Genomic DNA, 13,071 nt, shown 5'->3' on the forward strand with positions numbered 1-13,071 from the left:
GTGAAGAAAGAAATGTGGAAAGGTGAAACGCTATAGACATTGGAGTGGGAGGGTGAGGAGCCCTTGGGGACTGTCTGGTGCTGCGGCCGAAATGTCTCTCTGGACATGATCATGTGGGCGTCGCTCATGGAAAGAGGACTCCGTGTGCATGGACTAGTGTTGGAGTCTCCCGTGTGGTTGTGAGCAGGAACGTAGATAGGGTACCAGGCAGGTTTCTTTCTTTGTTTACTTAGTTATTTATAGTCTGTGTTGTTCTAAAAAAAAAAAAAAAAAGCCTGAAAAACAAAAAAACATATGGCATGAAGAGTCTGGCGGGGGCATACTACGCCACACAGAATTCAGAGGAGGAGATGGAAGGGGGGTGGGGGGCAAGTCTCTCTGATCCTGTTGCAATGTAGGGGTCATGTCATGATTTCTGGTAGCCAAAGGTTGACGAGGAAGCGGCAGCTGAGAAGAGGGTTTAACTGCTGAGATTTGGAGCTTCAGAAATGCAGAGAGCCATGGAGGGGTCTCCTCGCTGGCAGTGTCCCCCAGTTGTGCGGAAGTGGCAGGTGTGACATAGTGAGCCAAAGGACAGCTTACTGTTTTGACCACGCCAAGAAGCAGAAGTGTTTTAACTGCTCAGCTTGCCTCTGGGGATTGCAGAAATCAGGTGCTTAGGACAGAAGGAAGCGTACAGATTCTCAGGGGTCTGGAAAATCCCAGAGCTGCTCCCTTTTCTGCCCTTACAGTCACCAGACATCTCCTACCAGCTCAAGTTCTTCCCAGCCTGGGAACACACTGTTCCTGAGGTCTACTGTTCTGTTCTCAGGAGGAGCTTAGTGGACTGGAAGGAAACTTCATGGGCTCTTGGCAACAGAGGATCGGCTTTGAGTCTGACTTCTCTCGATGCCAGTTGTATTTTCCCGGGCAGTCGTGACTTCCACACTCATGTAGGCTTGGATGACGATACTATCTCCACCAGCTATCTGGAGAGAGTAAAGAGAAAAGGCACCCGTGTTAAATGCCCTACACAACGTCTGACACATAATGGGTATTAAATAAATAAATGGTCATTTTACTGCTGCGATTCTCATCCTTTGCAGTTTTGGCCTTGGGGGCCATTGATAACAAGTATGAATTGGGGGTTATTTTTAATGTAAGGGTTTAAAAAGAGAGCCTCTTCAGGTAACCTGAAGATTTGACAGCTCAGCATGTCAACATGGCCTGATTATCAGATTATCCAAAGAGTAAATGAGTAATCTTCCTTCATGAGGTCTGCAAAGAGACAGCTGTGGGAGGAGAAGGGAAGACGAGTCCCGAGGCTAAAGCTGCCTTTACTGAGTTAGGGAACTTGGTGGCCTTGCCTTTCCAGCGGTCAGACACTATGTAAAACACAAGAGCTCCTTACTTACCGGTATTCTTGTCCTAAAGGACTTTGACTCAACAAGAAAGACTTGTTATTTTGACTGTGGCTTGTAACAAAGTGGATCTCCTCGACTGTTGTGTAGTAGTTCAAAGTGTGGGAGGAAGCCAGGTGTGCTTTGTTGTTTTCTGGGAAGTCTTCGAGTCTCGGAGCCGGGAGGACGGGGTGGGGCAGGGAGCCTATGCAGAAGGGGACAGGGTGTTCTCTTTGCACCTTGAGATGCTGTTCATTGGAAAAGATGGGTATAGAGCAGCAAAAGGCAAAATGTCATTTGATGTGGATTATAACATCTTTATTCATATGATTTTTAATTAATTGCTTTCTTCTGAAATGGGAAGCTACACCTGCAGAGCCATTTGGGTGAAATCGATGCATCCGCACGCCATTTCCAGCAATGGCTCTTCCTGGGACATTTCTCCCCATGTCAGACCTTTTTTTGTTTTTCCTTTGCTCTCCTCCCATGAACGGTGGGCCTCAGTCACAGGGCAGGGGACTCCTCTGGACCACTCATTCCACCTGTGTCCATACTCTGCCAAGGACAGTGCTCTGTCCAGAAGAATCCTATACAAACACAGTACCATCCTGGTCCTCTGACAGCTTAAAACCAAATATTGAGAAGATACTGTCAGCCTGGGTTTGAACCAAACATAACCTTAAGCCTGAGTTCTAAGCTTTTCAGGAGTGATTTCAGAGTCTTGAAAGTGAGACGACGTTGGGACCTTGGGGTGGGTGGTCGCGGAAACACGATAGTAGGATGTTGACTCTCTGTGGAACACAGAGGGTTTGTCTTTAGTCAGCTACAGGAAGATAATTTGCAATATGTAGAAGTGTTTTCTTTTCCCTTCTATCGAAAGGACTCAGCCCTGGGTGGCAACTAGTGAGGCCCACACAGAGGTCATTGGACTTGCGCTGGTTTTAATGTATATAAATAACCTTTATCAATGGGTCAGCAGTGATTGGTTTAATTTGATGGGGGGACAAAAAGCTTCATTAGAAGGTAGGTAAACAGGTAAACATGTTCTCATGAGTGAATAATTCCGTGGAAAGAATCATAGTTTTTTTTTTAAATAAACATTTTCTCGAGTCCTTCCCATAGATCTTGTGTAGCTTTGGATGCCCAGGAATGACTGAAGAGGTTGAAATTGGGAGGACTATTCGCTAGGGAGCTAATGGTGGATTCCTAGAAACGACTAAGTCTGGGGGATGAAAAAACAGCTGTGGGGCTAGACAGTAGCCTGTAAATCATGCTTTGAATGGTGTTTGAAACACGCATGTGAAATCCAATTGCACATTTTAATAGGGAGAAGCTCTGGGGCTGTTGGCTCTCAGTTCGGGTTTCCCACACTGCAGATGCCAGGACACTGTGAACACTAGCACCAAAAATGTGTTGCAGGCCTGGGGGGAGTTAGAGAGCTATAAAACCAGGGAAATCACCAGTGTGTCCTTGGCTTTGCGATTCCCTAGCAAGGGATGGGAATAAAACTGGTTGACATGCTCACTGCTGTGTGCCGTGGTCAAATGCTTGCAGTCTTGAAAGCGAGCCAGTCTTCTCTGGCAGGAGGAAATGGGATGAAAAAGAAGGTTCTTCCAAAGCTGCTTTCCCTCCCAGCCCAGAGGGAACCGCTGCAAGGGAGGGAGGGGAGCTGGGAAGGCAGAAGGGAGAAGGTGGAGGGGCGATTTCGCCCCAGCTGCCCGGCCACACACCTGTTCTGTATATAAACAGACCTCTTGGGCTCCGGGCTGTCCGTCTTGACATGTCTCACCAGCACGCGAATCCTTTCTAAATTCTCCGTGATCGGTTTTTTGGAAGAAAGAGCAACGGCTGTGTGGCGGTGGTTTTGTGTGTAGGATAATGGGAAATGACACGTAATTGCTATTCTACACAATGCGTTAAGGGGAGATCGTAGGGTTGTCAACAAAAGGAAGTGCTCTGCTGTGTTTGTGTTTACTGGGTTCCTTCTCCTGCCATAGAAAATGTAGGACTGGGTTTTATCACACTTTCTTCCCCAGTCTCTGCTTTCAGGACAGAAAAATACATGGACACACACCTCTGTAACATAACAAAGAAGCTAGAATAGCCTAGTTGAGTTAAGAGATGTGGTGAGGTCTAGAAGCTGCATGGTGCACGGGCGGTGGCCACGTCATTGGAAATTGAGCTATATCCTTCATACAAAGTCAGGCCAGTGGTGACATTTCATTATTTTCCTCCCTTGAATGTCCCCCAAAGAATGGATTATTTTTGTTTTTCTGTCTACCCAGTTATGCTGCATGGAATTGCCTGCTTTAGGAATTAGCTACTATGCTGCGTTTAAAGCAAAAACGAGACACTAAGAACAGGGACAAAATAAATAAGGTGAATGAGGATGACATAGTTCTTTCGTCTATGCCCTAATGATAAGCTAGGGAGAACGCCTGACAGCTTTCTCTCTTTATGGTGTAGGTCTTGGTACGATCCACCCAGTGGAGAAGTCTTCACTGGTAGCAATCAGAAGAAAAATGTTGTAAGGAGCTTTGTGATTGTTTTTTTCTGTTAGAATTTTTCAGTTGGCTTTCCTATTCTAAACTCTAGAATAATGCTTGATAAGCACATTTTTAGCCAGATACCTCTCACTAAAGAACTGTAGGCACTTGTCATAGCAAAGCCTTGGGCGTTACGTGCTGAGTTTACCATTGGGTCACACATTCCCCATTCCAGAGTGGCCTTGCTAGCATATAATACCGATGCGTGCTACTATCTCTGTGCTTGCTACCCCTCTCCACCCCCCAGCATCTAACTTCTGCGTTTCCACTCCCAGTGCCTTTGAATAGGCTCTCCTGGAAGCTTGGAAGGATTTCCTCCCTGTCTGCTTCTCTCTGTGAGCCTCTGACTTTCACTGTCTCTGAAGACTGACTTTTACTGGCCCAACCTTCTACTCTGGTAACTCTTCTATTTGTGATCTTCTCAGGGCTCTCTTTGTACTTGTGGATATGCTGCTGGTTCTGTCCCATAACTTTCTGATGGAAGCAGTTAGCTGTAGGTACATATTAAATACTAACTTCTTTTGAATGACCAAGGATTTCTTGGAGACATCACAGTTTTCAATCCAGTTAACTGTATTGAGTCTCTTATGTCTAACTAACTCCACAGAACCAAATTAGGAGGGCACATTTCTTTCATTTCCATTTAAGAGTCAAGTTCAAAAGTCAAACATTCTAAAGTTGAAATCTCATGGACTGCTTTAACAGAAATTTTCTGATACATTCTGCAAGAAGAAGAGATCTACCTTGACGAAGTGTTTTAAACATTGCCCTTGTTCTGTGCAAAACAAGATCTTCTGTAGGGTGGGAAACCACAGGTTGAAACAGAGCAGAAGCCTTTCCAACCCTCAGGAGGAGACAGTGTAGCAGAGGTGGAGAGGAGTCGCAATACTCAAGTGGTCACCTGTTTACAGAGCCAAATATATACAATCATGGACCCCAGAGTGGGCGAGCTTGTTCTCCATCTCTCACTAGTGTTCGGTGGCGATGAAATCCAAATTCAAAGAAGCTATAGGATGAAACTGACCAACGAAACTCATGGATTGATAACATTTTCTATTCTTCCTCAGAATTTTACCCACCAGGATTTTAACATAATATATTCACTAGAAGAGACTCTTTTATGAGACTGATACTGGTCCATTTCTACACAAATCAGGGATTGGCCAACTTTTCCTGGAAAGGGCCAGATCGAAAATATTTCCAGCTTTGTGACCCATACCATCTCTGTTACAGCTATTCAACTGTGCCACTGTAGTGTGAAAGTAGCCATAAGCACTATGTAGATAAATGGACACAGATGTGTTCCAATAAAACTTTATGTACAAAAACAGGGAAGGCCAGATTTGGCTTATGGGCAGTGTGTCACTGACCTCTGCCCTAGGTAATGGGTGGGGTAGAAGGCAGGGATTACAGCCATACCCATGAAATTAATCCCGTCTTTAACAAATGTCATCATCAAGCTTTATATTTAACACAGACTATTCCTAGATGCCACTTGCAATGTAACTTGACCTAAATATATTCTTTATTTCATATATGAAATGTAGGGCATTGGATAGAATTTTTTAAAAATTAGCACATGAATTACATTTAAGCTTAAAAGAACATCTTCTCTAAGAATTATGTTGAGTCTAGCGCCAAGCTATCAACTCATTTAACCTTGACTGCAGCAATACTTGACACTTAAAAATTAAGATCTGAGATGCCTGCTTTTCAAAGAGAAGCTTTTCAGATTTCTAAATAGGTCAAACATAAAATTCAACCTTTAAGAGGATCCAATTAGTTGCTAGGGTATCAGACCTCCACACAGGTTCCAATTGCAATCAGATTTCTCTTGGGGTGAAGAAAAGAAGAGGTGGTTTCTTTAAAAATGACAATAATGAAGTGGAGACTCTAGAGTGAATAATTGTGAAGTACAAAGATTTCCATCGTTTCTAACACACGGGATACAAGGCATCATTTTAATGGCTTGACCGTAATTTTTAATAGGTTCCGCTGGTCACAGAAATTATCTGACCAGAGAAGACTAACCTTCCCTTTTTGACCTCAGAACTTCTACATGAAAATGTGATCTAGAGTTTATTTTAATGCTTATTACAAAGAATGGCATTTCTACCAGAAAGATTCAGAGGTTTGCGACACCAGCGAGGCCATGATACAGTGATTCTGGATCTCCCGTCGTATGCCCAGCGGTCTTCAGTCATTAAGCTGTTAGAACTTGGCAACCATGGCAAACACGAAACCCCCATAATCACCACCACCCCGAAGTTGTGTCACGTGACAGACCCTTCCCAAAGAATCCACCTGCCTGAGATTTCTGTGACTTTGTGAATTAGCCACAGTTTCATGTGCCAAGGATTGAAAAACATTTCAAGTGTAAGCCTTCCGTGTCCTGGGAACTTAGTCAACTAACCCATCTCCCCCTTCTCATGCCAAGAAAAACATTTGTTCATCCGAAATCTAAGCATATACTGCCGAACTCACCCAGAGCTAGTTCCTAGCAACACTGGAGTTTGCTTCCTAACTCCACGTCTGATTTTGGCATCTTTTGGTGGATGGAGATGTTACCTTAAGTCTCCTGGAATCTATGGTGTGGAAAGTAACTGAAAGAAAGAAGGAATCTGTTTTATTCTTTGGCAGAAAATATATTCGGTTACTGGTCGAATCAACTAAAACGACTCATCTCCATTCTTTTCAGGAAGAAAGAATTTTCCTGGATTGTCCTCATCAGCTTTTGTTGCTCTGGAACTGGAGCTAGGTATTTTAGCCCAGTTATATCCGAGATAAAATCCTTTTCTTGACACACATGATTCTGTAGGTCCTCTCCTTGCTTTCAAATGTTGTTCTGCTCCAGAGGGTTTTATGCAGGCAGAACATTGTATTTAGGGGGACCAACTTGAGTGAGCCCTGATTCAGAGGTGGAGATCCTGGAAAAGTCTTGCTGGATTCAGCAGAGGGTTTGTCCTAAGCAAGAAGTATGTGAAAAAGATTTTTGTTTGAAGGTGCAGAGATGGGAAGAAGATGCTAGAAATAATATTTTGGAAACAACTATTATTTATTTTTAGAAATAAATTATATGAGTTTTGATGATACAGACCAGGAGGTCATGTCCAAATAGTATACACATTTCCCTGTTAACTCATTCATCCTCCGAAATAACATCCTATGGAAAAGTCTTGGTTGTGATAGTTAAATAAAAATGGACACAAGAAGTTCAAGTAGTAGGGTCTGTTTGCATCTTGTTGGATTCACTCCTTTGCAGTCTGCGCCCAGGAAGGGATGAATTTTTGCCACAGGGGCCCTTTACTTTGCAAGCAGTTTCAGAGCCATCAGCTGGACCCAAAGGAGGTGTTTGGCTGCGAGTACAGAGCCCAGCTAAGGTTTTATTTACCAGTACACGGCTCTTGGAGCAGTCATTCCAGGGCTAGGTTCTTCAGCTTCCTCAGGGACACAGAATATTCTTAGATGATTCATGCAAGCCACCCTCCTTATGTCATCTTTAATTTTAATGTACCGTGAGCCCTCCACCAAAGCAGCAGTGAGAGCCAGTTGAGCAGTAGGGCCTTCTAAAGAACCCTTAATCTAGTCCTTGGCTTTTTAGCCTTGCTAGCTATTTTTTCCTCCTTGACCAGTTTGAAAGTCATCCATTCTAGTTTTGCTATACAGGATTCTGTCTCTTTTTTAATTCCTAAGCAATAAGACTATCATTGTTTTTATTTTTTACATTCTGCTGATTGCCATAAGTTTATCATCTGGTTTAGCATGTCTGATGAATCAGGGGTACAAATTATTGGTCTCATTTTTCTAGAGAGGAGACGAATACCCCAAAGAGTGGTCTGATGAGTCTAAGAGTCACAAAACCTGTGTGTGTGGTGGAGCTTGTCTGAATCCAAACCTTGTGCCCTTAACCTTTGTGTCGTCTTGTGGCATTCTTACAGCAGAAATGTACATCCATACATGATCCGGAGTGGCTAAGGGACAACCTCCTCTTCCATGTTTGGGGATGCTGGAATTTTCCAAAGGAAACTTGGGCCAAGTTTTTATTATTGATTGTTATTTAGACCTTAGATTAATCGATAGACAGTGTTGTTAGAATAGAGTGAAGTGAGAAATTGTGCATTTGGTTTTTAATAGTTATAGCCTTGGAGAAGAGAAGAAATTGAAGAGTCATGGAAGGCTTCTTGGTGGAGGTGGGGCTCAGGCTGGTTCTCGAAGCATGAGTGAGTTTTGCATAGGTGGAAGCCCATTCAGGGTGGAAGGAGTATCAGAAGTGAGCAAATATACAGGAGGAATCCTGGGACATACGTGACCAACCTAGCTACCACGGAAGGCGTACATTAGTGAGAAGACAGTTGGTGAGTTGAGCAGAGGTAGAACCAGACTGCAGTGGTACTTGGTTACCAGGAAGGCTTTAGATTTTAGAGATGCAGGTTGAATAGCGGCAAGAGCTCTATCTGTTTTGGAAGCAGGAGGGTACTTTTGAACTAATAAACTAGCATCTATAGTCTTTGAGAATGAACTTGCATTAAGAATAGTCCTGAGAGGGGCACCTGGGTGGCTCAGTGGGTTAAAGCCTCTGCCTTTGGCTCAGGTCATGATCTCAGGGTCCTGGGATTGAGCCCTGCATTGGGCTCTCTGCTCAGCAGGCAGCCTGCTTCCCCCCACCCCCAACACCTGTCTCTCTGCCTACTTGTGATCTCTGTTTGTCAAATAAATAAAATCTTAAAAAAAAAAAAAAAGAATAGTCATGAGAGGTAGTTAGCCCCTTTTAAGATGCCCACATATCTTATTCTTTTTTATTACAAAGGTAATACCTACTCATAATTAAAGAACAGCTTTATGGCGGTACATAACCTAAAATGTAGGAGTCATCCTTAAGGCCAGCCTTCTTGTTTTAGTAACTGAAATAATCTCTATTAACAATCTGCTGTAGAGTCATCTAGATGTTTGTTCTATAGGTTCTGTTTGATTTTTTTTTTTTCTTTACGAAACTGGGACCATAATATATAAAGTATTTTTTTTCATGTTTTTGCTCTCACTTGATAGATTCATTACTTGACTCATACTGTATTTTAAAATTTGAGGGTTCTTGTTTAAAAAAAATAAGAATGATTCCCCTTCATATAATAAATATCGGGCATTTAAAGGCTTCATTTATATGTGTGTGAGTGTGAGGGAGATACGTGTTTAGGATGGCATTCTCAGAATTAGATAAGGCCTTTGAGCTTTTACCAATCAAAAATCCATTAATTGTGTTAATTTTAGGGCTCACTTATTGCCTAAAAAATTTAAGTTTTTTTCCTGCTGCTTGAGGCTTAATACATCTGAAATATTGGCAAATTGTCCATAAGTTAAATGACAAAATCAAGATTACAGACTGTCTAGACTGTTCTGAGTATGAGCTGTAAGGAGATTTTGCTAGGTGATAAATATAAAATATGCCAGGTGGCTTCTGACCCTCATACTTTCTGCCAGTACTAGACTTGCCAAATTTTCTTAAAATCATTTCTTATCATATCTGTCTCCCTAGCTAAACTGTGTGCTCTCTGAGGTCAAGGACTGTATCAGATCCCTAGTGCTTGGCAGGCCATTCAGTAAATATTTGTTGATTTGAATTAGGGCAACAAAGTGAACCATACACAAGGAGAATTGACAGAACAGTAGTTTATATGTGGAAAAGCCTGGGACTTTCGGTGACTGTGAGCTCAGCTGTGCTGCGTAATGTTTGGGAAAAGCCAGTGGATTGGGGCTGCATGAATACCATGATGTACCATCCTATCCTGTTGCACATTTCCTTGGTCACACCTGTCTTCTCCAGTTAACTAACTTTGGCCTTCTCCCCAGTGACAACACCATATCCCTTTCAACTCTCTATAACCAAAGTGACTCATCTCTTTCCTCCAAGTGGCCAAGAAGAGGGAGCACATGCCTTACTCGCTACTACCTCTTGAGAATATTTCTGCTTCCTTCATTTAATGGTCCTTCTCAAATACCTGCTGTCTGCTGATTTCCTCCTCCTGATGTTCTGGAATGTTCTTTCACTTTTCTCAGTGAACTCGGTGCCAGATTCACAGCTTTCCTTTTTATTCCAACCATGACCATCATGCTCTAGAACTCCAATATACGAGACTCAGTGAATTGGTCTCTTCAGGTTAGATGCTTAACCTCCTTCCTAACTGTGCTCCAACCACCATTCTCCTGTGCCTGAATTCACCCTAACTGCTTCATCTCCAGCATCCCAAGCTCCAAATTCTATGATCAGGCCGCCTGGGTGGCTCGGTTGGTTAAGCGTCTGCCTTCGGCTCAGGTCATGATGCCAGGGTCCTGGGATGGAGCCCTCTGTCAGGCCCCTTGCTCAGCTGGGAGCCTGCTTCTCCCTCTCCTTCTGCCTCTTCCCCTGCTTTTGCCCTCTCCCTCACTCAAATAAATAAGTAAAATCTTTTTTTTTTTTAATCTTAAAAAATTTAATCTTAAAAAAAAAAAATAGATTCCCTATGACCTCTCTACCTACCCATTTCAGAGGGGCTTTCCTCAGCATCCTGTGTCTCTAACTTCCCAGACCCCAACCCCAAAGAACTCTCACTCCATGTTCTCTGATTTTAGTCAGTCGTCTGGGCTCCAATCCCAAGCATTGCCGATCTGTTTTCAAGGTTGTCTTTGTTAACCACAAATCTGACTTACTTTAAAGAATAGAGTTGAGCTTATTGTGATTTCTCCCTTTATAATGCCAGTTTCCCTGCCAGTACACCAAGTTTCTCTCCGGTGAGCACCGGGAGTGGAGTCCCCAGCACTGTTGGATGTTGCTGGGAGCTGCAGTCTGTCTTGCCTGCCCCAGAGCTGACAGTGAATCAATGGCGGGAGCCACTCTGTGGTTAGCAGCCATGGCAATCGCAAAGGATTGTACTTGTGCGTTGTGATTTCACTGGTACTCTGTTTTACAGTTATTTTTAAAAATTTTGCCCATGGGTAAGTTTTTAATTAGGAATACAGACAGGAGAAGATGAGGAAATCCACTTGTACTTTGTGTGCAAGAATAATGCCACCAAGGTGTCTGTTAGAAAAGACCTCCATCGTGATAACTAAATCAAAGACAGTAAATTGTTGGGGTTTTTTCCCCATTTTTAAAGTCTATTTTTATTTATTTATTTTTATTTAATTTTATTTTTTTCAGTGTCCTGAGATTCATTGTTTATGTACCACACCCAGTACTCCATGCAATATGTGCATGGAGTACCCCACCACATGGCTCACCCAATCCCCCACTTCCTCCCCTCCAAAACCCTCAGTTTTGTTTCTCAGAGTCCACAGTCTCTCATGCTTCATCTCCCCCTCCAATTTCCCCCAATTCATTTTTCCTTTCCTTCTCCTAATGTCCTCCATGTTATGCCTTATACTCCACAAGTAAGTGAAACCATATGATAATTGACTTTCTCTGCTTGACTTATTTCATTCAGCATAATCTCCTCTAATCACATCCATGTTGATACAAAAGTTGGGAATTCATTGATTCTAATGGCCAAGTAATATTCCATTGTATATATGGACCATATCTTCTTTATCCATTGGTCTGTTGAAGGGCATCTTGTCTCTTTCCACAGTTTGGCAACTGTGGCCATTGCTGCTATGAACATTGGGGTATAGATGGCCCTTCTTTTCACTACATCTGTATCTTTGGGGTAAATACCCAATAGTGCAATTGCAGGGTCATAGGGTAGCTCTATTTTTAATTTCTTAAGGAATCTCCACACTGTTTTCCCAAGTGGCTGCACCAACTTGCATTCCCACCAACAGTGTAAGAGGGTTTCCCTTTCTCCACTTCCTCTCCAACACTTGTTTTCTGTCTTGTTGATTTTGGCCATTCTAACTGGTGTAGGGTGGTATCTCAATGTGGTTTTGATTTGAATCTCCCTGATGGCTAAGGATGATGAACATTTTTTCATGTGTCTGTTAGCCATTTGTATGTCTTCTTTGGAGAAGTGTCTGTTCATGTCTTCTGCCCATTTTTTTGATGTGATTATCTGGTTTTTGAGTGTTGAGTTTGAGGAGTTCTTTATAGATCTTATATATCAGCCCATTTTTTGACGTGATTGTCTGTTTTTTGAGTATTGAGTTTAAGAAATTCTTTATGATCTTGTGTCATTTGCAAATATCTTCTCCCATTCCACGGGTTGCCTCTTTGTTTTGTTGACCGTTTTTTTTCTTGTGCAGAAGCTTTTGATCTTGAAGTCCCAAAAGTTCATTTTTTGCTTATGTTTCCTTTGAAAGGCAGTGAATTGTAAGTAAAATTCCCAACTAACACACTGAAAGTGGTAAGTCCTATAGGTTGTTATGTCAATAATAAGACTGTTTTTGCTCACACAGCTACAGTGTACTTAAGTGTCTTGCCTATGTTACCTACATTGTGAAAGACTGGAAAACATCACTCTTTAAAAAATTTAATTCTATGGGAAAGATAGATTTATTTTTTTCCTCTTTATTTTTTTCAATGGCTTTATTTGTATTTGCCTCTCCAGCCCTGTAGCTTAACAAAAAGCTTTATGATCCTTTTTACTATGTTTCTTCCTCTTCTAATTTTCTGGGGTATTATCTAAATCAGGTTATGCCTCAGGAAGAACGTTGAGAACATAGATGTTCACTAGTCATGTGTTGTCAGAGCAGCAAAGAGTTTGAAAACTAGAGGACGGAGGAGTGGTGGTTCTGGGCAAGTCAAGGGCAGGCTTAAAATTTGATTTATTTATGTATTTATTTATTTATTAGCCATTTTCTAAACTGAGAGAAAGCAAAAAAAAAAAAAAAGAAAGAAAAGAAAAATAGGTGTGAGAAAGTTTTGTTAACTAATCTACTAAGTGAATGGGTGGTTTGCATACCAGTCATCATGCTCAATACATTAAAGTTGAGAAGTGCCCAGAGCCACAGACCCTCCCCTCCCCTGAGCAAAGGAGCAGCTCTGGGCTTCCAGTGTCTGGAAGGGGCGTGAGGGGTACTGATACCAACAGGTCAGTGACATTCAGTGGCACCTTGAGCCTGTCCCAAGTCCGCTGGGCATTCTGGTGGCCGTGGCTCCCCTCAGGCGCTCACCCTCAAGGGAAGCATCCACATGTCCCAGGGAACCCATTCCCCAGCTTGTAACCATTTATTTTCAGTGG

At 42.5% G+C, this 13,071-nt stretch overlaps 1 protein-coding gene across 13 annotated transcripts in view; it reads left to right on the plus strand.

The window, feature by feature from the left end:
• The window catches only part of ZNF462 (zinc finger protein 462), a 144,806-nt gene that overhangs the window by 78,507 nt on the left and 53,228 nt on the right, over positions 1-13,071 (plus strand). The gene's annotated exons all lie outside the window — the stretch shown is intronic.

The sequence above is a fragment of the Mustela putorius genome, unplaced genomic scaffold (genome assembly GCF_011764305.1).
Source record: "Mustela putorius furo isolate JIRA1106 unplaced genomic scaffold, ASM1176430v1.1 tig00000580_pilon_pilon_pilon, whole genome shotgun sequence".
Taxonomy (NCBI): domain Eukaryota; kingdom Metazoa; phylum Chordata; class Mammalia; order Carnivora; family Mustelidae; genus Mustela; species Mustela putorius.